Source organism: Triturus cristatus, chromosome 4_1 (assembly GCF_964204655.1).
Source record: "Triturus cristatus chromosome 4_1, aTriCri1.1, whole genome shotgun sequence".
In the NCBI taxonomy this organism is placed as follows: Eukaryota; Metazoa; Chordata; class Amphibia; order Caudata; family Salamandridae; genus Triturus; species Triturus cristatus.
The window spans coordinates 905,787,353-905,812,233 of record NC_140585.1 but is presented as its reverse complement, the minus strand read 5'-3'; positions in this window follow the sequence as shown (position 1 = coordinate 905,812,233).

The following is a 24,881-nucleotide window of genomic DNA, read 5'->3' as shown; positions in this document are numbered from 1 at the left end:
CTACCCTAGCCAAAGTACAGTAGTAAAAAAAAAAAGTACTGCCACAGCAGATCTGCCTTTGAAGCGTAGATTCTGCATGTGGAGCCTAATAGCTAATTCATCCTCGGAGCCTCATTAGGGGCCTCATGTAGGTAAATATAATTTACCGATTCTTAAATACCGAACTTTACCGAATCGGTATTTATGAATCGGAAAGTTATATGTAGGTAATAATTCGGTAATAATTACCGATTCGGTAACATTCGGTATTAAAGAATCGGAATTTTCCGAATCGGTAAATACCGAGGTGGTATTTACCGAATCGGTAAATACCGAATCGGTATTTACCGAGTCGGAAAAACGAAAACACATGACTGGATGAAACAGCCAATCCTGTGCAACCACACCCCACCCAACCAGGAAGTGGCCACACCCAGGCAGGTGCACACAATCAACAGACCCTGGAGAGGCTGGGAGTGCAGAGGAGAGGCAGGGAGCCAGTGCCTGATTGTGCAGCTCAAAACCACTATGTCCAGCCAGAGGACACAGAGAGATGGAGGGGAAAGGAGGAGGAAGCAGAAATTCAGCCCCAGGGAACTCCAGGTGCTAGTAGAGGAGGTGGTGAAGCAGCACCAGAAGCTGTTTGGGAGGCAGTCCCTGCAAGTGCCAGAGTCAGAGAAGCGCAATATATGGCTGGGAATCCAGGCGCAGGCCAATGCGGTTGGAGTGACGCCCAGGGACATTGAGGTACTGAAAAAGCGCTGGTACGACCTGAGGATCGCCACAAAGAGGAAGATGGGGGAAATACAGAAGGAGGCCAGCCGGACAGGAGGTGGAATTAACAGGGCACCTGCCCTCACCGAACTGGAGGAGCTGGTGGAGGCCACAATAGAGCACGAGAGCGTCGTGGGCCTTGGGGATGGCGACAGCTCTGCCAGAGCCGCCACCCAACAAGGTAAGACGAATGCACAGCAATGTAGCCCCCCCTACCCCTATCCCACATCCCCCATTGTGAAATGAGTATCCCACTCCAGTCCATGTGTTAGTGCAGACAGGCAATGCATTATGAGAGATGTAGTCAGGGAAACCCCAACCATGAACTGAATAGCACAGAACAACAATGCATGGTACACACATTAGCCAAAAGGATGCAGAGGACAATGTGAGAGTGTTACATAAATTTATTGTGATGCTAGCAATGCAGGGCTTCAGGTACACTGAGCTGATGTTGCATTTCTGTCCACAGATGTAACATCGCGCAGGACTGCACATGCTACAGGAGAGAGGGCACACCGGCAAGACAGGTCAGCTCTGGCCAGCACAAGTTCTGCCCAGGGAGCATTGCCACAGCCAGCATCACCACTACCACAGCCAGCATCACCACTGAGTCACCGGCCACATCACCGCCTGCATTTGTGAGGTCGAGGAGGCGTGCTGCTGCCAGGTTGCGAGTGTTAGACACCTCATCTGACGACAGCAGGGGCCCAGAGCCAAACACTATGCCCCAGGATGGGAGCCATGCCACTGTGCCCTCCACCTCACAGGGAGAACACACGGGTGCAAGACGGCGCCGCAGGTCGCGGGTGCAGAGTCCACCAGCAGACGTCGACAGCCATGGGGTCTTCTCGGGGCTCGAGGGCAACATGCTGAAGCAACAGCGCCTGCAAACAAAGGCAGTTATGTCAGTGCAGCGACATATGCGGGGACTGAAAACCACTTTTGTCAACATGGACAGGAACATCAGTGCAATGGCGGTGGGGATGGGTGACATGGCAGCGGGCATTCAGGACATGTCCCAGTCCATCAAGCTGTTGTGCAGCAAATATGATGCTGACAGAGCTGCACGGCGCCGGGAACGGCAGAGGAGGGACAGTCACACCAGGGCACTCAACCGGCTGGCAACTGCCACGTCACTACTCTGCCGGCGCTCTGTGTCTATGCAGGAGGGCCTGACACACTGCAGCAGCGACGTGTCTCGGGGGATGGTGCAGGTCACAAGTGCACTTGAGGTGCTATTGACTAGTCAGGCGGCCACAACTGGTGCAGGGGATGCTGCTGAAAGCATCGACACCAGCAGCAGGAGCAGCATAACACCCCCGGTCCCAGATACCCGCAGGAGCAGCAGGCGGCTTGGGGCTGGCACTAGTGAGGAGGCTCAATCCGTGCCATCCCACACTGTAGCGCGTGGCCGCAAGCATTAATGCAGCACCGCATAGCCAAAGACTATTGGGTGACGTAACCCTGGACTTACTACTTGTACTTACGCAATGTTGCCAGAATGGCATATTCTTGGTGTTGTGGCGTAGTGCCGCATTAAAACTACGTCATGACATACAACAACTGGCTGTGTCCCTTTACTTACTCAGAAATAGTTGCATGTGATCTCTGCCCGTCTCTCTCTCCCATCTGTTGCTGTTGGCACTCCAGCAGCATTGGCCTCTGGCTGACCTGAATCATCCTCTTTGCCCTCAAAATCTGTTAGTTCCACCTCTGTACCTCTCTTCGTGGCAAGGTTGTGCAGCATTGCATAAGTGGCAATGATCTTGCAACAGATGATGGGTGTGTACTGGCGTGCGCCTCCGCTCTTGAGGAGGTAGCGGAACCTGCTATTCAATAGTCCAAACGTGCGCTCCACCACGTTGCGTGTAGATTTGTGTGCCACGTTATATCGTCTCTCACTCTGGGTTGCTGGGTGTAGGTAGGGAGTGAGGATGAATGACCGCACGGCATATGCACTGTCGCCTAGGTGAGTAAAAGGGAACCATCAGTCACATGCCTCAATACACTATGATTTGCAAGTTTCATGGGGCGTCACTGTTACTTACCAAGCAGGTATCCATCTCCAAATTCTCCGGCAAGCAGTCGTGTGTAGATCCCACTGTTCTGGAAGATGTAGGAGTCGTGGGTGCTCCCAGGAAACTTCGTGACAATATCAGTGATGATGTTCCCTGCATCGCAGATTACCTGCACATTGATGGAGTGGGTGGACTTTCTGTTCCTGTAGATGTGCTCAGTGGCAGCTGGTGGGCAGATTGGGATGTGTGTGCCATCAATACAGCCAATGACATGGGGGAACTGTGCCATGTGATAAAAGTCAGTTTTAGTTTTCTGCAGTTCAGCCTGTGTGTTTGGGAAGCTGATGTAGTGGTGCATTCTCTGCATCATGGCATCCAGGAACTTCCTGAAGAAACGGGACAGGCAACTCTGGGATACACCGCCCACCGCAGCTATCACCCCCTGGTAACTGCCAGATGTGAGTAGATGTAGGCTGCAGAGCACCTGCACATGTGGTGGTATGGCATGCGTCCTTCTTGTTGGCTGGTCCAGGAGTGGGTGCAGGTCCCTGATCAGGTCCATGATGGTTTGTGGGTGTAGCCTGTACCTTTCATGTATCTCTGCGTCAGTCTGTTGAAAGAGTGTGATGCGCTGTCTGTAGATGCGTTCCTCCCGTCTCCAAATCCTCAGACCTGCTGCCTGTAGACGTAGGCGCCTTGCAATGACATACAGAGCGGCCATGTTGTCCACGCTGTTGCATTTTGGGATTGCTTATATGCACTGTTGATGCTTACCACCCGCTTTCACTCTGTGTTAATTACCGACTCTTAATTACCGAATTTCATGGATTTCTTAATTACCGAATTTACCTACATGTCTTTTTCAGTTTTACCACTTCATATTTACCACTTCATATTTACCACTTCATATTTACCGATTCGGTAAATATGTATTCGGTAAATATGAATCGGTATTTTAGGACTCGGTAAATATGAATCGGTATTTACCGCTTCATATTTACCGAAAACTAGTTTTTGGCCTCCTACATCTCACTTGACTAAATACCGGTCGGTAACGGGATATTTACCGAATTTCGGCCGTTACCGACCGGTATTTAGCTACCTACATATGGCCCTAGATATTTTTCCCAGCAGGAGGGAAAATCAAGTCCCGAGGGATTCTAGGAAGCTTTAGAGTCAACTGGAATAGTAGGTGCTACAAGTGAAATGCAAAAAGAACTGTTGATGGACAGAATGCAGAACAATGTCATACATTCACCCCAGTACAGAGTAAAATGGGCTTCAGTGGGATAAGTGCCAGGATTGGGTGTAGAAAATGTTCCTCTTTCTGGCTAGTGAACAGAATAAGAATAGCACATCATAAACGCCTTGGAACATTGCAGGATCTGCAAGAACATGTGCTAGAAAGAAGATTCTGCCTGACTGCTGGGGAAGAAAGAATGAAGGAGTAGTGACTACTATAGACACCAAGAAATTGGAACTGTTGTTGGTTGGCCTCCAGTTTCTGCTAGAAAGACAGAAAAGGCAGAAGCCCTGCACTCCCATTTAGATGAAGGCCAGCTAACCACTTGAGACTGTCTCCTGAGATACAGATACTTAGAAACCTGCCCTAAAGACCTGACTCATTGTTGTATCTTGACTCCAATGTATTTTTTGCTCTCTCTGTGGAACCTTGCTATGATGTCATTCTACGGAATGTTAGGAGTCAAATGTTCACAGTTGACTGGGCTGAGCTGTAGGCTGGCTGCTCCTGGTGGGGTCTTGTTATAGTCTTGATCTGGTCTCCCTGTGATCTTGTACCATCCTGAATAAAACCTCTCTGAACTACATCTACCTGCGTGGACTTGATCACTACACTCATGCTGTAGGAGATACCATGAGTACGTTCACAGTGTCTAGAAACTTTGTGGTACTTAATACATTGTTTGTTTCCTACAGAGGATCAGGACAAGATGCAGAATTTACCCATGGGAGGTGCACCCTCAGCTGGCAAGATTTCCAGGTTACTCGTGCTTTAAAATTTTGCCCAAAAGAAGCATCAAGGACTGGATGCAGCAAAGGTCCCTCTAGTTGCTTTCTTTGAGCGAAGAAAAGGTGACTTTTTCCTGTAACCAAGGTGCCACCCTGCGCTAAATATATGCATATAAAGTATCCAGGGACTCTTTAAGAGGGTTCTAGTTCGGAGGAAGAAACTTCAAATTGTTGACTGTAGTTGACAGTAAATTCAGCGGTCAAAAAGCTGGGCACCAAAACCACCCTGAATCTGGGTACAGAAAGAGAGCAGCAATACTGTCTTCCAGAAAAAGAAATCCTACTGAAGAAAATTATAAAATTTCCGAGACACAAATATATTTAAATAGGCAATGAATCTGATAAAAAAAAGAAAATTAATGTGTTGCAAGGTATCCTTTTCTGACAAAAGCCTTCTTATGTATACTTTAAGAATGAATGAAATCACAGCGAAAAAAAGGTCACTCCATCTTGGACTGGGATCCTTAGGGAGCAACCACTGGAATGGTGACCAGCTTGAAAAGACTAGTCATGCCTACTCATCCAGGAAAATGGCATTTCAAAGAAATGGCATGTGAAAGAAGCAGACTGCCAAATTTGGCATTCTTCATGCATCTGCATCTTGTCAGCCACCCAACACTCCACATAACACAAGGAACTCTCCACGAAATGACTATGGAAACACTTGTCCTGGCTGGGTGGTGTGATGTACGACTCGTCACCACATAGTGAGTGTAAGAACCAAAATGAACTGTTTTCCTTTTGAAAGGCCGAAGCTAAGGGAACATGCATATGCCTCTGCTAAGTCTTGCTTCAAGATGTAAGAAGAAAGTTTCAGCTGGACCTAGCATTGTAGGTAGCTACCATTGTGCAGTCTGTGAACACACCAAAATCCAGCCTTGCTGGGCTCTAGGTCTTTCAGAAAACAAGAGGGCCATATTGGTGAAGCAACCTCTGTGGATATGAAATACTGCTTTGTCCCGCTTAAAGCTTTTGATGCTAGAATTGAAGGTAAATTAGGCCCAAAGTCTCAAAGGTACTACTTTGACTCGTGTGACACAGTAGTTTTACCGGAGTCCTGCTCCACAGTGGACAGTCTGGAACTGCACCTAGGTCCCAGTCTACCACGAATATTGATATTCCATGGTGATATGCATTCTTTTTCACTTTTTGCCTGAAAATGCTAAATAAACATATCACCTGCCACCCTTATCTTAATTTACCATTTAAAAAAAATATGTTTGCTTAATAATGTTTTAACAATTTTACTATTTTTTTGTGGTCTTACATTTAAAGTTGTTTATTACTGCTTCAGCAGAGAGCACCTTTCTTTGGTGAACTACCCATTACTTTTTCTGTAGCCACCAGGGGTTAAGAAGAGATTCACTTAGAACTATGCTGTGATATAACCAAAAAGGAATCACTATGTGGATAAAAGTAAGTAATCCTGTTTAAAACAGATTCACTTCCTGAGGTACACGCTTAAAATCCATAAATATGATTCTAAGACCCATGTACAAAAGGTCTTCACTAGTGCCTTGTTCTAAAACTCCTACAGCATGTCCCTGTCCTAAAACCCTATGCTAGCTTCAGTCCTACCATCCATGCACTAGCACCCACTGGAGAGAAATTAAATTCTCAGTGTCCTGCACCATACATGACTCCTATAGGGTCAATGTCTCAGGACACTTTCAGAAACTGTCTCTGCTGTACAGCTCAACAGACGACCTCAGATTACATCAGGTGTAGATTTAAGTCAAAAAGTTTAAACAAAGAAGAAACAATAGTGTGGCAACTAAGTCCAAAGAGTCAAATTATTTGTGTTCATGTTTGAAAGGTGCACCTTTTAAACTGAATTAGACTCTTTGGCCTCGGTTCAAAAAAGCATTTAAGAGTGCTGGAATCAGTACTGATGGAGTACTCTTTTGGGTGTGCATACTTTTACATGCTTTTGTGAACTGGCCTAGAACACGTCCAACTCCATATTAGTAAAAGTGGAAAGAGGGGACACTCCATTCTGTTTGTATTAGTTGTATATGGCCTTTCCCCAAATAGCCCCATTTCATTTTATTCCTATTTCAAATGGTTTGTGGTCAATTCTAAAGACATGTAAGAGTGCATAAAGGAGTATGACAGTAGTGCTAGTTTATATTCTCCCAAATGCCTTTAAAAATATAGACCCCATAAGGTTCTGTATAATTCCTCCCAAAGTAGGCTGATCTGTGCACACAAGGTCAGAGTGAGCATGGTTGTACTGCAGTTATAAACACACTTGTATTGGATTTACCTGCAGGTTACTGGCTTCAATCCTGAAAGGGCTTGCTCAGCCATCTTGTTCAGCAGGGATATGGTGTTCACATCTTGTGCTATATACATCCCCTGCGTTCCATTGTCAATGTTTTGTGCACAGTTGGATGAGCACAAACAATCTGCCTCCAAGCGCACAGATTTAATGTCTATTGCTACGTTTTGAGACAATGACTGCCAATACCAATTAACCAAATGTTTTACCTGTGTGCACAAGAAAAGAAAATACAGAACTTAAGGGAACACTGACTAACACTCAGGCAAAACACAACATATAATTACCCCGACTGAGGCTGGACTTTTGCAACAGCTAACATTGCTCAGGTGTTTGAAATCGGGTTGTTGGCTGACTACAGAGGGAGCCCTGGTCAATCAACAAACACAATCCTTATCAGGGTGAGGCACAATCCATCCCTAAATGAACCTGTGCTCAACCATTTGGTAACTTAGCACAGGGCAGTCAGGCTTAACGTAGAGGCAATGTGTTAAGTACTTCAAACAGTAATTAAGTGAAAAACACCACACAAGAAAGGATTCCACACCAAGTTACAAAAATTGAACTTTCGTTAATAAATAAAACAAGACTAAAAAAACAAAATTACAGTCAGTAGAACCGGAGATATGCAATTTTAGAGATCGTTGTGAAAATAGCACCAAAAAGCATGAGCCAATTGTGGATATCTGGTCACATCAGACTGTGAAAAAGTCACAGGTTCTGGCCGACTGCAAAGCAGCATGGGCCGGCTACAGGGACCTAGTTAGGCCTGCTAAGCAGAGAACCTTAAATCCTGGTTTGCAGAGCATATAAAAGATCCATGTCGAAAATATATCATGCAGCTGTAGGAATGCGTCAAGGCTGTGAAGCAAGGGCCTGCACCGTTGCTGAGTATCCTGTCAATGGGGTTTGTGATACAAAGTCCAGCATCGAGGATACGGTGCACAGTCAGGGCAATGTGTCGGTTCCAAGGAGCTGTGAGGGTGTGAAGCGAAGTCCAACGTTGTCACCAAGGTTGCTGTTGAAGAGGGATGTGTGGGCCTATGCAGAGGATGGATCACACAGCGGCGGTTCCGTTGGGCTGCGATGCGATGAGAGTCTTTGCAACGGGTCCTATCAACGCAGCAGCGACTATGCATCATTTCTGCTCGGGTTTGCACCGCACAGCAGATGAGATGCGCCGGTTCTGCTTTATCCATAGAGGCTGGCGAAGCACCTTAAGCCCACTCCCAAGGGTCCAGGACTGGGTAGGCACCACTTGGCAGGGTAGACTTACAGATAACAGAGTTTAGGTGCAGGTACAAGGTTGTTGGAACCCTGTTGTGTCCCTAAGGCTTTAGATAAGGAGGTCAGCCAACTATCTCCTGGAGTCACTCTGGGTTCCAGAGATGCAGATACACTTATTCTCACCCAGGCAAGAGGGAAGCAGACAGCAGGTCAGCACAGAAAGGCAGTGTATCCACATGTCCAGAAGTGTACTGAAGAGATAGTGTCTGAGGCCCAGTATTTGTACCCAATTGTGCCTTTGAAGTAGGGAGAACATGAGGCATGCAGCCCTTTCTGTGGAGACAGGACACAAACTATTCAAGTGTAAGTGGGGCTGAGCCCAGCTCCTCCCTCCCATCCTGGCAACGATGGCCAATCCAATCACACCTAAGCTCCCTGGTATGTGTGGCTGTCTATGAGGAATACACAAAGCCCAACTGTCAACTACACCCAACCATGTGACCCAGAGAAAGGCTGAAGCTATCGAATGGTTAAAGCAAGAGAAGGCCAACTTTCTAAAGTGGCATTTTCAAAATGTTATTTTAAAATTCAACTTTACCATATGTTAGGCTTTTTCATTACAATTCCAGAGACACCAAACATGAAGTGGTCACCTGCTCCCATTTAGAAATGACACTTATAGAATGTAATAAGGTAACTCTAGTGTTTTCCTATGGAAGAGGTAGACCATGCAGAGGTGAAAAACAAATGTAAGTGTTTTTCACTATCAGGATATGTAAAACTTAAAACGACTTGTACTACTTTTCAAATACATTCTACCCTGCCCTGTGGGCAGTGCAGGACCTACCCTATGGGTGAGTTATATGTAATAAAAATGAAGATTTGGCCCTGGTAAAAGGCTTACTTTCCCAGGTCGAAATGGCAGTATAAAACTGCACACACATGGGCTGCAATGGCATTCCTGAGACATGTTTAAAGTGATACTTAAGTGGGTGTCAGTGCTGCAGGCCCACTAGTAACATTTAATTTACATTTTTTGGGCAGAGGTTATGCCACTTTTCTAGGGACTTACAAGTAAATTAAATATGCCACTAGGGTATAATCCAATCTAACGTTTTAAGGAGAGAGCACAGACACCTTAGCCCTGATTAGCAGTGGTAAAGTGTGCGGAGTCCTCAAAGCCAACACAAATTGGTTCAGAAAGCAGGAGGGTGAGGGCAAAAGATTTGGGGAAGATTCTCCAAAAAGGGTCAAGTTCAGCACCAGGTGACTTGCACAACTGCATGGAGCTGTGATGTGCTGCTTGGGTCAATACTCTGTCCCATGCCTCACATCTATATTTGTTTTCAGTGATGATTCATTTATATTGCATAGTAGTAAAAAAGAGAGACAGAGAGAGAGACCCCATCAATGACTTTCAGTCTGCACAAATGGTCTGAGTTGACCTTGAAGTTCCTACCATTGTATTGGCACACAGGTGGCATGTGGCACAGAGAGACAGGGAACACAGGCATGTAGGGACCCACAAGTGTGAGACTCTGCCCCTCTGTACCCGACTCCTCAAATATTCTGCTTTTACCATTCTCTCTCACCATAGCCTATTGGGCGAGTTTTTGACTTTTCTTGTCTCTCTCACAAAGTATACCAATTTGTTATTCATGCTCAATGTTTCCAAAGAAGAAATCATCTACTTTCTGGCATCCTCTTCCTTTAACATTTTTCTTGCCACCATCCACTTCCATGCCTACAACTTGTCCACACCTGCTACCATGCAAAACATTTTAAAGTGCTGTTCAACCTTGGTGTAAGACTACTTGTTCTTTCTACGGGCTACAGGTAATGTTGTTACCCCAAAATTACATAATATTCACACAACCTAGCCCCAGTTGCATTTTATTTGTCCAAAACCATGATCAACAGCCTCCTCAAGTGCAGAGCTCATTTCTGCAACAAACTTCATAGTGGCCTGCAACAATATACTGTTGTGGTGTTCTGTATCCAGGTGATGATGTGAGATTCTGTTACCAGCTATGATCATCACCTGGAATGTAGGGAGCTCTGTAATGTGGGGTTGAGTTGGCAGTTGGAGACTATACAAGGGGGGGCCTGCCTCTGGCTGTGTGTGTAGTTTGGGCCTATGAAGATGTGCCTACAATAAACTCTTTATTTTGACTACACGATTCCTCTGTTGCATACGTCACAACTGTCATCAAGGTAGGGCGCATTCTGCGACAAGCTGAGCCCTCAATTTACATCTTACACAAATCTTCAATATCTCCAAGTCGTTTGCCCACCTTGCTAGATATTTATTCTCTTATTTATGTATGTATCTATGGCGCATATCAACAAGGGCTTTATCTCTGCTTTTTTGGCTTTAAAAGCCAAAAAAGCAGAGATAAAACTAGCACCCTATCAACAACAGGGTGCTAACATGCAAATTTTCATGTTAGCACCCTTTTACTCTACGCTTCCCCTTGCATCTCTAATGAGATGCAAAGGGGGCGTTCCAGACTAAAATAATAGGAGAAATGTCGCTAAGCGACATTTCTCCTATTATCAAGAATATCGCTAACCCTGTTAGAGACAAAAAAAGCAGCGCTAACCGCGGTTAACGCTGCTTTTTTACGTCTGGTATTTTTTGACTTAGCCATGATATCCTATGGAAGGAGGATATCATGGCTAAGTTTGCCTGCCCCTATCAACCAGCTAACGTGAGATTATCGTTGGGTTTCCAGCGATAATCTCACGTTAGCCACTTAGCGTGAGGATTTTTATCGCTATTGAGATAAGCGTTGCTAATAGCACGCTATCTCAGCGATAAAAAGCAACACTAGCCAGCGATAATTATCCTAGCGCTAAGTGCGCTTAGCGATAATTATCGCCGGTTGTTGTTGTTATGCCCCTAAGTTTTTATTTTGTAGTTTTATGTAGTGTGGATTAGTTTGTATCACAGCACTTTTTGTGAGCAAGAGTTCCAAAATATGGCACATTCAATTGTTTCAGGGCATTTACACAATTTAAGATTCACATCATCTAGATCATTTCTCGAAGTAGCAGTTTCAGGCCAACCAAATGATAGCGCAGCCAGTTCCATTTTTATGTGATGGTCACTTTCCTTGTCTTTCTGATGACATCAGGCAGATAGGGCAGCCACTTGATGGCCGCAGTGGGTCACGCTGGCTATCCAGAGTGTTTGCATAGTATGATGGTGTCAGGTCCAGTTTGCTAATCGAGTTTAAAAATCATGGTGACCTCCTCCCATGGCCAATGTGAAATGATTTATGGTCTAATCCGTTGCCAGCCCTGTTCGGCTGTTCCCCCAGTATCCTGCGCTGAATTGAAGGGGGCAATGATACATTCATACTTGCAGTTTGAAAAGTATCATGGTCATTCATTGCAAGTGTAAAGTAGTACTGTGCTGGAAAAGTCAAAAACTTTCCACTGAACATTTGGTTGTGCTTAAGTAGATCAAAAGGGAAACCTGGCATTATAATATGATTCTGGTTTCTAATCACAATAATTCTAAATCTGCAATATTTTCTAGAGCACAGATTTTAATAGGCTATCGCCCGGCACCGAAATGATGATTGGTACTCTTTATCACATAGGCACTGCTTCATTTATCGCACAATTGTTGTTTTGGCAATTCATCTCTTTTTCTGAAAGACACTTGCTCTTTGTTGACTCAGAGAAATGTTTCTCCTGGACTGGATACGGTAGCAGACCCTGAAGTATTGACCCTTTGCGCAATTACTTCCTCAAAACTGACTGGAAACCTGTGTAGACCAAATTGTTTGGAACACTAACCTGTAAAATGCGAACTTTGCAATTAATTTTCTCTTGGGAAGAACATCTATTGAGAACCACATGGAAGGGCCTGGGAGAGGAGTCACTTGACACAGTAGGGGGGGGTGAAAGTTCTCTGTCCTGCCTCTAGAGACATATTGCAGGCAGAAGAGTGAAACACCTCCAGAACTGGTTTTCTTTGGGATGGTAAGAGCAGGATGGGAAGGATGTGTTGGCTGAAGAACCTCTTGGTTTGTCTTGATCAATATGTTTGAAGTTCCATGTTCACAAACATAACTCAAGTGGTCGAAATTAATCTTGTTCTTCACTCAACTTTGGAACAAAAGCACATACTTTGCCAAACTCATCCAATTGTCTTTCTAGCAGAAAAAAAAGTATTAATTAACCACGGTATGCACCTTTGCATTCCTGGGATACGATTTTGCTCCTGATATGTAATTCATGTCATCTGGTTGATATCTGCAGAATCATCTTTTTTTTACCACCTCTCTATGCCTTCCTGTTTATCGAGGCAAGGAGAACAATGTTTCCTGTTCCTTTCCTCTCAAAATCTTTTGCACTGCACTTCAAAGGCAGACAGTGGATTCATAGACCTAGCCGTTCGGCCACATCTTTTTTGCTTCTTCTTTGTATGTCTCTAGTCACCTCCGTCTTAACCTCTTTCCTTCTGATGCACACAATCTTCCTTCTAAGTATCACAAAAGAAAACTGTCCATTGGGAGCTGCTGGCCGGAAAACTCCGCACACACACTACGATTAGAAAACTTTGGGTCTGATGTGCACAAGATTAGAAAATGGCTATCCGTTCGGAAAAGGGGGGTCAACCATTAATAGGCCTTCTGTGATGGGCCATGTGTAGGTAAACGTGGGTTTGCTAAAATCACATAGCGAACTGAATTATTACTGATTTCTGATTACGTGAATGCATTTTTTACATACATTCCTTAATTATTTTTAGAGAGAACAGGTCTAATACATTGGCCCAATGCTGTAGAACGGAGCAATTGCAAAACAGGTATAAAGGTATAAATGTATAATAAAGCATAGAAAACTGAAGAGCCTAAAGGTACCGCGATGCAAATATTCTTCATCGTTCCTCCTCCCCCCATCACCTGGTGACTCATGCCCATAGCGGCCACGCTCGTCCTGTTTCCCTTTGAGTTAACATATCGTGAGCAGATACTCAGTATAAGCATACCTCCCTCCTGTTGAGATTTGAACTATATACGGGATCACTTTATATCTCTCTCCAGTGGTGTAACGAAACTTAAGTACTCCCCCCCCCCACGCCCCAGACCCTGTCAGGAGCTCTCAAGTCAGGTTCCGGTCGCCGGTGCACAGTGCCGGAGGGGACTCCATGAAGCTCGGGGCCCCCTCGCACCACGGGTCCGTGTTATTTTGGACGTGACTCCACATGCGCCTCAAGACCTGGCTGTTCGACCTATAGATGCCGCCCCCCCCCATCCCCACCCCTTAGCGCCTTAAGACCCTCATGGGTGAGTAGTGCGCTCTACAAATGATTGATTGATTGATTGACATGCGCCCCCATAGCACCCACAAATCCCTCCAGGAATGGATTACCAACGACAGTGGTAATATGCATATTTATCTGATGTCCACTGTGTGTGGGCGGGCAGGGTGCCTTTGTCTTATGAATGGGCCTCACACGTTTTCAAACTTAGAGTTTGTCTTGAACTTTGTAGATACACCTCTCAGATGTAGCCAAGCTAAAAAGTGCAGTCGACTATTCTTGGTGTGTGGGTGTGCTGTGGTCGGCGAGCACCAAATACTAAGGATGGACATTTTTGCTACAACTAGGGGTGTTAACATGCATCTCCTCCAATGTGAGATGGCTTCCTCCGTGCTTGATACATTGTGTAAAATGGCTAATTTAGCCGATTTGATAAACGGATTAAGCCTGGTGTCGTACAATCTGTGCCATACAGTAATCCAGAAATTAGTCATTTAAATGCATGATCATAGAATGTGAAGAAGGTCACATGCCGGTTCCGTGCATCTCCAACAATTATCATTCAATAGTAAGGGAAACTTCAATTACAATGCAGTCATTACAACGCACTATCTTTACAACACAACTGTTACAACGCCACTGCACCTCGCATGCCAATACAACGCATGCCATTACAACGGATGCCATTACAAAGCGTTCCATTGCAAAGCATTGTACGGTAAGTAATGGAGGTTTTTTTGTTTTAGGGTGGCTATGGGATTTGGGTACTTGGGAATATAAGTTTTACCCATACTCTATCCAACCCTTTCCCTACTGTTGCACTCACTGGAGTGGGAATAGTAATGTTTATAATCCACATTTGTAAAGCGCGAACAATCACCCGAAAGGGTCTCTAGGCGCTGGGTGCCTTCGGGAAGATTAAGCAAGCTATTGCCCAGAGTCACATGGTGCTGGGCTAATCTGCCACCGGCGCCGGGGATCAGACCGTGATCCCCAGATTCCGGAGTCAATCGCCCTGGCCGCGGCGCCACACCTCTTCTACACACTACACTATCCAACACTTACCCTACTGTTGCACTCACTGGAGTGTGAATAGTAATTTTTACCCCTACACTATCCTACACTTACCCTACTGTTCCCCTAAAAGTATTATGCGTTGTAATGGTATGCGTTGTAATGGTATGCTTTGTAATGGAATGCGTTGTAATGGCATGTGTTGTAAAATCATGCAATGTAATGGTAGTTGCAATGTAAAAACTGCGTTGTAAAAGCATGCGTTGTAATTGTTTGAGTTGTAACGTCATATATTCAATAGTAAACGTGTTTTCCTTTATTTGTACATTGACCAGTATCAATCATGAAGTTCTTTAAAGTAAAAGTGCTTTATTCTGGCTTCCCTCAGGGTACTGTCATGATGGCCCAGAAGGTCCAACCAGTCTTCATCTATATACTCCACATTTAATCTAGTCTGCCATTATGTCCTGGTCGCATGCCTAGTGCTATTTTGATATAGCTAATCTATAAGGCTCTGGTAGATATTGGAGACTGTACCCCTAGATGTTCTCCATATCATTATATATTTCTAAAGGAGTGATTCAGGGAGAGTAACGGGGACAGGTCCAAGTTAGTTTTTCCAACAATGTAGTAGTTGAATACTGCCAATGGTATGATCTCTGCAGTGTAAATTCTGTGCTAAGTATCTCAAATGCCCTAAGTGAGTTCCCTTCATATAAGTCCCCTATCATGTGAATCCCTCTCCATTTCCATTGCAGCTAGTCAATCATTTTGTGTCCTATTCTAAGGCTCACACTTGATCGTATGGGTTCCTCTTGATGTAGGTAACCATTTGTGCCCAGCAGTTTGTAAATGGAACACATCGCTTTCAGTGTGGGGAAACATATTGGATGAGAGGGCCCTGCAACTGTAAAATGTGCTGAAACCAGGCGACGCTTGCACAGCAGATCATTCTATAGATACCCACGCAGGTCGTTCATCGACGTTGGTCAAAAAATATACCAATTTTGAGATGTGGTGCACAAGATAGTATAGATACATGTCTGTCAGCTGCAGTCCACCTGTCCTCATGTCTGCATGAAATTTCGCAGGTTTAATTAAGTCTGGGTTATCTGCCCACCCAGGATGAAGTTTTTAATGTGTATATTTAATATTTCGAGTGTCTTTTTGGTTACTATGAGTATTATCATGCCTAAAGCATAATTAAACCTGGATGCTGTCACCATTTTTACCACCTGATACGTCCCCATAGTGAGAATTAGAGCAAGGGCCACTTGAGTAAATGACATCCCATTTTTGCCACCAATAGTTGTAAATTATCCATCACCATGCCTTCAAGGCCTTTTTTAACTAGTATGCCTAGGCACTTTAAATTGGAGGTTCTCCATTTAAAACTAAAATCACTATGGGTGTGTCTGGCTGGGCATTTGGCAGAGTACTGCTATTTTATTTATGCTATGAATTCCGAGCCCATCCACACTCTCCTCAATGTGGGGAATAAATTCCCCCATTTTACCCAGTCGAATATCTTTTCAGTGTCTAAAGATAACAGTGTTTTGAGATCCATTTCATCTTTCACTTGTCAAAGCACATTCAGTAGTAAACTCATATGGTTTTTAGACAGTCTACCAGGTACAAAGCCAACCTGTGAGTCATGGATGAGACTAAGAAGAACCTCCTTAAATCTGTCTATTAGCACCTTGGCCCATATCTTCATGTCTGTATTTACCAGAGATATTGGATGGCAACTGCCACATCGGGTGGTGTCTTTGTCTGCCTTTAAAATAAGACAGATGATTGCTTGGTTAAATTCAGGATGTAGCCTGCCCCTACTTTCTGACTCCTTGAAGACCTTATACAGTAGATGCAGAATGATCTTTTTGTTCAGTTGGCAGAATTCAGCAGGGAAGCCATCTTCCACTTGTGCTTTGTTGTAGGACATGACTGAAATGTCTGCTGCTATTTCGTCCTCTGTTATCTCACCCTCAAGCAACAGCCTCCTGTAGTCAGACAAAGTGGGTAAGCACACCTTCTCCAGGAATGACAATTCAGACTGTGTGTCTGTTATGTTATGCTAATTTTTATGTTATGTTAATTTAACTTCTTAAGCACAACGGTTACCCTAGGGTGTCCTGGCGCTGAGCACTGCCTATTTGTTTACTGTGGTATAGGGTGACTATAAGGTAAATAACCACATTTTCAGCCCCTTCCTGAAAGAGAGGAGCTCGGTTGAGTTTCTGAGGTGGATTGATAGATTGTTCCAAGCCTTTGAGGCACATGTGATAAAGCTCCCACCACCCCAGTTCGCTTTTTTGTCTGGGGGAACGATCACTCTTTTTTTTGCTCCCGTAGAGCAAGTGGTCCTTCTGGGAACATACCATTGGAACCATTGTTTTAGGTAATTGGGGCCCACTCCCTTGAGGGCCTTAAAGACCATGCAGGGGGCTTTAAATTGTGTCCGTTGTTTAACTGGGAGCCAGTGTAGTTGCTTTAGTTCTTTCTTAACCAAGACCAACTTTGGTGTCCCAGTCAACAAACTGGCCGCCGCGTTTTGCACGATTTGGAGTCTGTTTAGGATTTTGGTTGGATGTTCAGATAAAGACTGTTGTAGTAGTCTAACAGTGACATAATGAGTGCCTTGACCACTGTCCTAAGACTGTCTTCCAGAGGAGAAAACTTAATTTTCCTTATGATTCTGAGGAGGAAGAAACTCGCTGAGACAAACCCACTTAATTGGTCCCCGAAAGTAAGTCTGTTGTTCAATATAACCCCCGGGTTCTTCGCTTTCTTGGTTAGTACGGGGAGAGTTCCCAATTCTTCCAGCCACCTGTCGGGCATCTAGAGGTTCAAGTTGTTGGCACAAATGATGACCTCCATTTTGCCTGAGTTAAGTTTCAGGCAATTTGAGGACATCCACCCCGTGATGGCTTTCATACAGTCATGGAATCTTTTTCCTGTTTCAGCCTCTTGCCCACACCGGAGAGACAACACTATTTGCGTGTCATCCACATAAGATGTCAATTGGAACACAAATGATCTTATTAGAGTCGCCAGCGTTGACACATCAACATTAAAAAGTGTTGGGCTGAGGGACGAACCCTGTGGCACCCCACATGGAAGGGAAAAAGGTTTGGAACTGTCTCTATCAAGGTCGCCCGTTTGGGTTCTATCTGTGAGGAAAGATTTCAGGAGGTTCCAGGCATTGCTTTGTACCCCGCCCTCTGATAAACGGCCCATCAAAACAGATGAACCGTATCGAAGGCCACCGAGAGACCCAGCATGATCAATACCGCGTTGCCTCCCTAGTCCAAAGCCCCTCTTATTTCCTCTGTAGATTTTATCAGGGCCAGCTCTGTGCTGTGCTCTGATCTGAATGCAAATTGTGTCAGGTCTAATATATTGTTTGTTTAGAGGAACAGGCTAAGTTGGGCAATTATGGCTTTTTCGATAATTTTTACCAGTAGGGGTAGGCGCGAGATAGGTCTGTAATTATTAGGGTCCTTGGGATCGAGATTTTGTTTTTTTGAGCAGAGGAAGAATAGATGCCGTCTTCCATTTTTGGGAAACTGGCCAGATTCGAATATGGCGTTGAACAGGGGGGTAAGTACTGTACCAATGATCTCTGGGAGTTGTTTGATCACGGACGCAGGACATGGGTCCAATGGAGATCCTGATCGGATGGAGGCAAGAAGTTTATTAGAGTCTTGTATCTCCAATGGTGTGAAACTATCTAGCATTAATGTTACTTTGGATCCACTGGACACCACCCTGGCTGACGCCCCTGTATCCGCTGTCTGAGTAAGCGTAAATGAGGAGAAAATTGCTTCAATCTTCTGCTGAAAGAAGGAGACTAGGTTTTCACATAGTTCAGGACTACTCTGATTTTTGGAAATTTTGGGAGCGGTAACTTTTGTTATTGTTTTAAAGAGTTCTTTAGAGGAGGACTTTGTTCGAATGATTTGCTCCGAAATGAACATCCTTTTAGTGTTAAATAGTAATTTCTTATAGAGAGTGAAGCTTGGCTTATACGTCTCTTTATCAGTATTACTATAGCTCTTCTCCAGGCTCGCTCTAGATGTTTACAAGCGTGCTTTTGCTTTCTTAATTCTTCCGAGTACCAAGGGGGCTGATGGCTGGGCTTGCTTGGGCGTCCATGGTTTCACAGGGGCTAATTTATTACAAGCGGCTTCTACCCATTCTGTTTATGCAGAAGTGGTGTTGTCAACTATTAATGGAAAAGGGCGAGCTGTAGCTTTGAGTAGATCTCCTAACTCTGCGCTATTAATATTTTTCGAGGCTCTTATTTCTATCTTTTTTTTAGGCTCTAATTTGAGTTGATGGCAGTTTGGATATGTCAACTCAAATTGGATGGTGGTGTGGTCTGTCCAGGAAAGCAGAAACACCTTTGTGCAGGTCAAATGGGATTGTTGAAATAGATCCCGTCTAGAGTGTGTCCTGCAACATGGATGGGGCCTTCTACAAGTTGCCTAAGTTACCCCGCGCTCCTCACTTGTCCCAACCTAATTGTGTCGGGGTCGGTGAGAGCTTCAAGATAAAAGTTAAAGTCCCCCAGCACTGTGAATGAGTCCGAGCATAGTTCCTCCTCTAATAGCATTCTGACAGACTCAAGAAAAACGCGTCTGGGGCCAGGGGGTCGATAAAGAAGGATTCCCTTGAATGTATTATGAAAAGAGGTGCATAGACTAAACGAAAGTGCTTCACAAGCCGGGTTAGATGCTGTGTGAAAGGAGGGCTCCAGAGATTCGTGGTATATAACTGTCAGTCCTCCCCCTCCTGTGCGGTCTGTCTTGAGTGTAGCAGTGAATGCCTGGGGGTGTAGCTTTGAATAAAATCCGGTCCGGAGGCTTTATCCGCCCAGGACGCCAATATGAAAGCCAGCTTTACATTATGTTCCTCAATAAGCAGTACACACTCGGTGCTGTGCTTAATCAGGGATCTTACATTTAGCAGTCAAGATCTTAGGGGGGCTAAATCTGCTTTGTTTTTTATCCCTCCTTTCTTATTTTCAGAAAGACTAATGGAGTGATACATGATATGGGGGAGATTCAGATGGCAATTTGGACAAATGGTTGCCAGTTCCTTAGGAGTTGCCTTAAGTATGATGCTTGGACAACTTGATTTTTCACCTGCTAGGTTCAACTCCAAAAGATCCTCTCTTAAATAGGTCAGAAATTCTGGCTTCAATGAACCAGGGGGACAGGCCCTGAGCCTGGTCCGAGCACGGACAGGCGCAGATGGGCTTGCCTTAGGCACACCACCGGTACACCCGCTGCACGCGTCCACTGTGCAATCGCGTAAGCATGCCTATTTTGTAGCGACCGACTAAAAACAACTAGCCTGCTAACTTTGTGATGGCTGCCCTGCTCCCTTCCCGGATTCCCTCCGGATTGGTGAGATATAAGTTGAGCAGCAACAGTGAGTATAATGGCCCCGTGCGTTCTAAAAGCAAATTATTCCACAGTTGAAAGTTCTAAAAACAGTATTTTCAACAGTTAAAATCAGAATAAAACAGTAAAAACCCCTGGCGAGCTTTAACTCAGCTCAACAAACCAGGAAGGCAGCACTGCGCGGTCGCGTCAGCGTGCCTATTTTGTAGCGAGCGGCTAAAAACAACTAGCCAGCTTACTTCGTGATGGCTGCCCGCTCCCTTCACCCGATCCCCTGCTGATCGGTGCGATATAAGGTGAGCAGCAACAGTGAGTATAATGGCCCCATGCTTTCTAAAGGCAAATTATTTCACAGTTGAAAGTTCTATAAACAGTTTGTTCAACAGTTAAAATCAGAATAAAACAATAAAAACCCCTGGCAAGCTTTAACTCAGCTCAACAAACCAGAAAGGCAGCACTGCACGGTCGCGTCAGCGTGTCTATTTTGTAGCGAGCGGCTAAAAACAACTAGCTTGCTAACTTTTTGATGGCTTCCCCCCTCCTGATCGGTGCGATATAAGGTGAGCAGCAACAGTGAGTATAATGGCCCCGTGCATTCTAAAAGATAATTATTCCACAGTTTAAAGTTCTACAAAGAGTTTGTTGAACAGTTAAAATCAGAATAAAACAGAAAAAAAAACCCTGGAGAGCTTTAACTCAGCTCAACAAATAAGGAAGGCAGCGCTGCGCGGTTGCGTCAGCGTGCCTATTTTGTAGCAAGTGGCTAAAAACAACTAGCCTGCGTTCACGTCTGCACTATATAAGTTCCCTAGTAATTGGCCAAAGAATCTGTTAGTTTTCCTGGCTGAGTAGTCAATATGCCTCCCTGTCCTCTGTATGGTTTGCTGCACCTCTCTTTGTTGGAGCTATGCTGCCAATGGTCGAACAGCTTTTACCCCATGCTCATAGTGTCTCCACTTCATTTGCAGGAGAATATATGTTGCCTGTGTTGTAAAGTGAGAGTTTAAGGCAAACTTTGGGGCATATCATCAAGACGGTGCTATTAAATTATCGCCGCTTTTGCGTCCGTTTGCGGGCAAAAAGCGACGATAATTTCATCGCCTTATCAGCAAAGACACGCTATCGCGTGTTTTGCTGACTTAGCGCCTGTTACAACAACGGCCAGTTTTGCATCGCTAATGAGATGCAAAGTGGGCGTAACACAGAGATATTTCTAGGAAAACGTCGCTAAGCGACATTACTCCTATTATCAACCAGCACGCTAACCTGTGCAGCGATGATAAAAGGAGCGCTAACCGCGCTCATTGCAGGTTTCTTCACGCCTGCTTTTCCTTTGACTAAACAATGTTAGCCAATGGGTGGTGGATTATAGGGCTGAGACCACCCAGCCCTATCAACAAGGTAACCCCTGTCCCTGTGCGTTTATAGCTGGATTTTCAGCGATAATCGCACCTTTTTGCAACTATCACTGGTTTATTTATCGCAAACGAGATAAGCGTTGCTGATAGCATGCTATCTCGGCGATATCAACCAGCGATAGTCGGTGATAATTATCCTAGCGCTAAGTGCACTTAGCGATAATTATCGTCGGTTGTTGCTGATATGCCCCTTAGTTCTTTCTAGCTGTCGAAGGAGTTGAGGGTTAGGGCACTTTGTACATTTTTTAATCAATGTGTTGATTACCAAATCGAATCACTTGAGCTTCTCCTGTGGTGTCTTTTTCCTCTGGTCAGAGTTTCTCATTAGTTCCCCTCTTTTGGCAGCCTTTCCTGCAGTCAATAAAACTTGAGGTGAGGTGACCATATTCTCATATTTAAATAAATACTGATGCAGGTGAGCTGTAAGGTTTTTTTTATCCTCAGGAAACTTGCAGCAAAATATATTGAAGCTCCATCTTTTAGTTGACGTTTCAATGATCATCACAGTGGGGTCTGATATCTCTCCGTCCACTATTGTACAGACTCTCAACCGAGCAATTTTGTGATGGTTAATGAGGTAGGAATCATTTCTGGAACATGTTCCATACACACCAGAGAGAAAAGTATATTCCCGGTCTCTCAGGTGTAATATATCCCCCAGTATTGATCTCTCTATGATATTTACTTTATTGAGTAGGCCAGACCTGTCCACATATGGATAGAAAACTAAGTTCCAGTTACCACCCATCACCACCTTTGTGCATCCAAATTCCATTAAGAGGCAATGGATGAGAAGGTTGGGGGAAAATACGTATATACATCCCACTATGAGATTTGTATCCATAGTTTTCAATTTTGCAAAAACATATCAACCCACCCAGTCTCTTTCCAGTTTGTCTGATTATGGTTTTGATAGGTATGTCTCTTGAAGCAAAGAGATATCTGTTTATTTAGTGGCTTTATAGGTGAGAGTATCATTTTCTTTAATTTAATGCGTCAAACCATTCACATTTAGGTAAAGTATGCAGAGGTTCTTAGGGCACAGTTGTGTTGTCAACTATGTGTGTACTCAACAAGAGGGAAGTTGCAAGAGGTCGTAAAGTGGAGTCCAGGGGAGGGTAGCAGGTAAGTAGTTCACTCTCTATTAGGTACCCTCTACTGATGTATAAGTGACAATCCTGGATGGGTTTGTGTTCGTGGAAACCACAAGTGAGTCTCAAGTGTGTAATGTTGTAGGGATTCTGCGTATGCACAGAACTATGCGCAGGAAACCAGAACCTTAGAGAATTGTGGTGTACCAGAAACTCCCCTCAGAACCAAGAACCCCTTATCCGACTAGCTTAGTGTCCCATTCGTTATCCGAGATTTAGCTCGGCGGTCCCAATGTATAGACAACCCAGAACATGCGACTTAGTTATTCTCAGGAATGGTGGGAACCCGAAATACCCGTTTGCACATATATATATCAGTCCACAACAGAATAACTAAGACACTGTAAAGTTTAAAGAATGTATTCATAAACCTCGAGTCCTGTTATACATTGCTTTGGCTAACATAAGCAGACAAATGGTTAAGATCATTACCATTAGCATTGTTACAATTCCATAGAAAATGAAAGGAGCGATCATATTAATAATGACAGTGGAAAACAACCACCCTCCTTTCTCTAGCAACTAATAAAATATTATTAGACTATTAGAAGGTCTCATAGGCTTGCATAGGGGACCCCATACCGTATAGATCAGCTTAGGTGTATCACATCACAGGATCAGCTCAGTGTTCTCTGCTTCAGCTCTTCTATCGAATGTGTCTAAAAACCTGCTGCGCTGTAATATTAAAGCCTACGACTTTCTGGTATTTGCAGCTGCGTGCATGTTATGACTAAACAGTGGTACGATCACCCTGAACACAATCAGCCGGCACCGTCTAGTGTCCTAGAACAGTTCTTTACTCGATGTACAGACCAAGGGCACTAGCAACTGTTAACGATGTATAAATAACATTCACTTGAGACAAGAGCGAGTCTGCATTTCTCAAATGAATAACATGTAACAACAGTGTCGGGTGCAAAGGCAGCAAAAGCAGCAAGATGGCTGTCTAACAGCCAACGTGATTGAGCTAACTTAGCACTGTAAATAGGGAGTGGCCTAAAACCACGTGACATCCCCCTTTGATCGAACCACGGGACTACCAGGGGCGTATTTTTTAATAGAACGCAGAGTTCAACGTCAACGATGCAGACTAAAGAGCTCGAAATGTGATTTTCAGAAAATGAGAGAAAAAAATTTGAAAAAGAAAAAATATATAAAAACACAAGCCATCGTCCATAGAAGTCAACGATCGTTTGTGAAGAAAAAAAAATGCAACTCCACCTGACTCGCCACCAGACATTGTGAGCACAAATGTTAGTCTAGGAAAGTATAAGCAGCATATGCAGCCGCAGCTTCCAGTAGAAAATCATTGGAGTCATCCGCAAAATTGTCTGTCATCCAATTCAGCAACGAAAAAGAACACACGTGTTCCACAGGGAAATGAGTATCAAGCACTCCACGTGGACAAGAAGCAGGCATCTCGATGTAACTTCGTGCCAGGAAGTCAACTGCTGCCTTCTCGATATCCCATAAACCAAGGACTCCATGCGCCGCACCCAAGGCCATAAACCCGACTCCAGAACAGTCAAACTCATGAACCACTAAGGGATACATTACTCGATCAAAATCCAGGTCAGGTGACACCAAGTTTGACAAACACATATCAGGAGCCCATTGGAACGGACATTCGAGACAGTGAAAAACAGGCTTTACACAAGTGAAAAACGGGAACCGGAAGGATAATCCATAAGCGACACTCAAGGTAGCCAGTGGTAAAGTCCCATAGGATTCCCACATCCGGCTACGCAGATGGAACAGGCTGAATCCGTGGTCGAGTAGCGCAAGTCGTGCATCCATAGCGTAGTGCGCAGACCAACAGGAGTATGCCAGCAATTAAAGCGAGAATCAGAGGAAACCCTCCGAAAACACCAGAAAAAATAGAATGAAAAATAGCTGGTATTATACCAAAGATAGACTGGAAAGACGTCACAAGGCCAGAGGCTACAATTTTAAAAAAATGGACCAGACCAGTCGTGGAAGAAGCATTGAAGATAGTGTGTATTAATGTGCCAAAATTTAGGGGGAGGTCAGTATTCAAAAGAGCTTGAACTTCTGTGCGAGTGTTCGCCACTTGAAGGAGAAATGTTTCTCGGGACGAAGTTAACGCAACCTACTTTTGAGACAAAAGAGCCCTTATTCTGCTCATCCTATTGAACTCTGCTTTCAAGGTTGGACTCGTCGGCCAGATGGATATATCAAGCCGGCCTTGCGGGGGTGGGAAAAGCACGTTATTACAGCAAATTACCCTCCGTGAAACTGAAACAATATAGGGAATTCCAGCTATCATCCCACAGCAAGC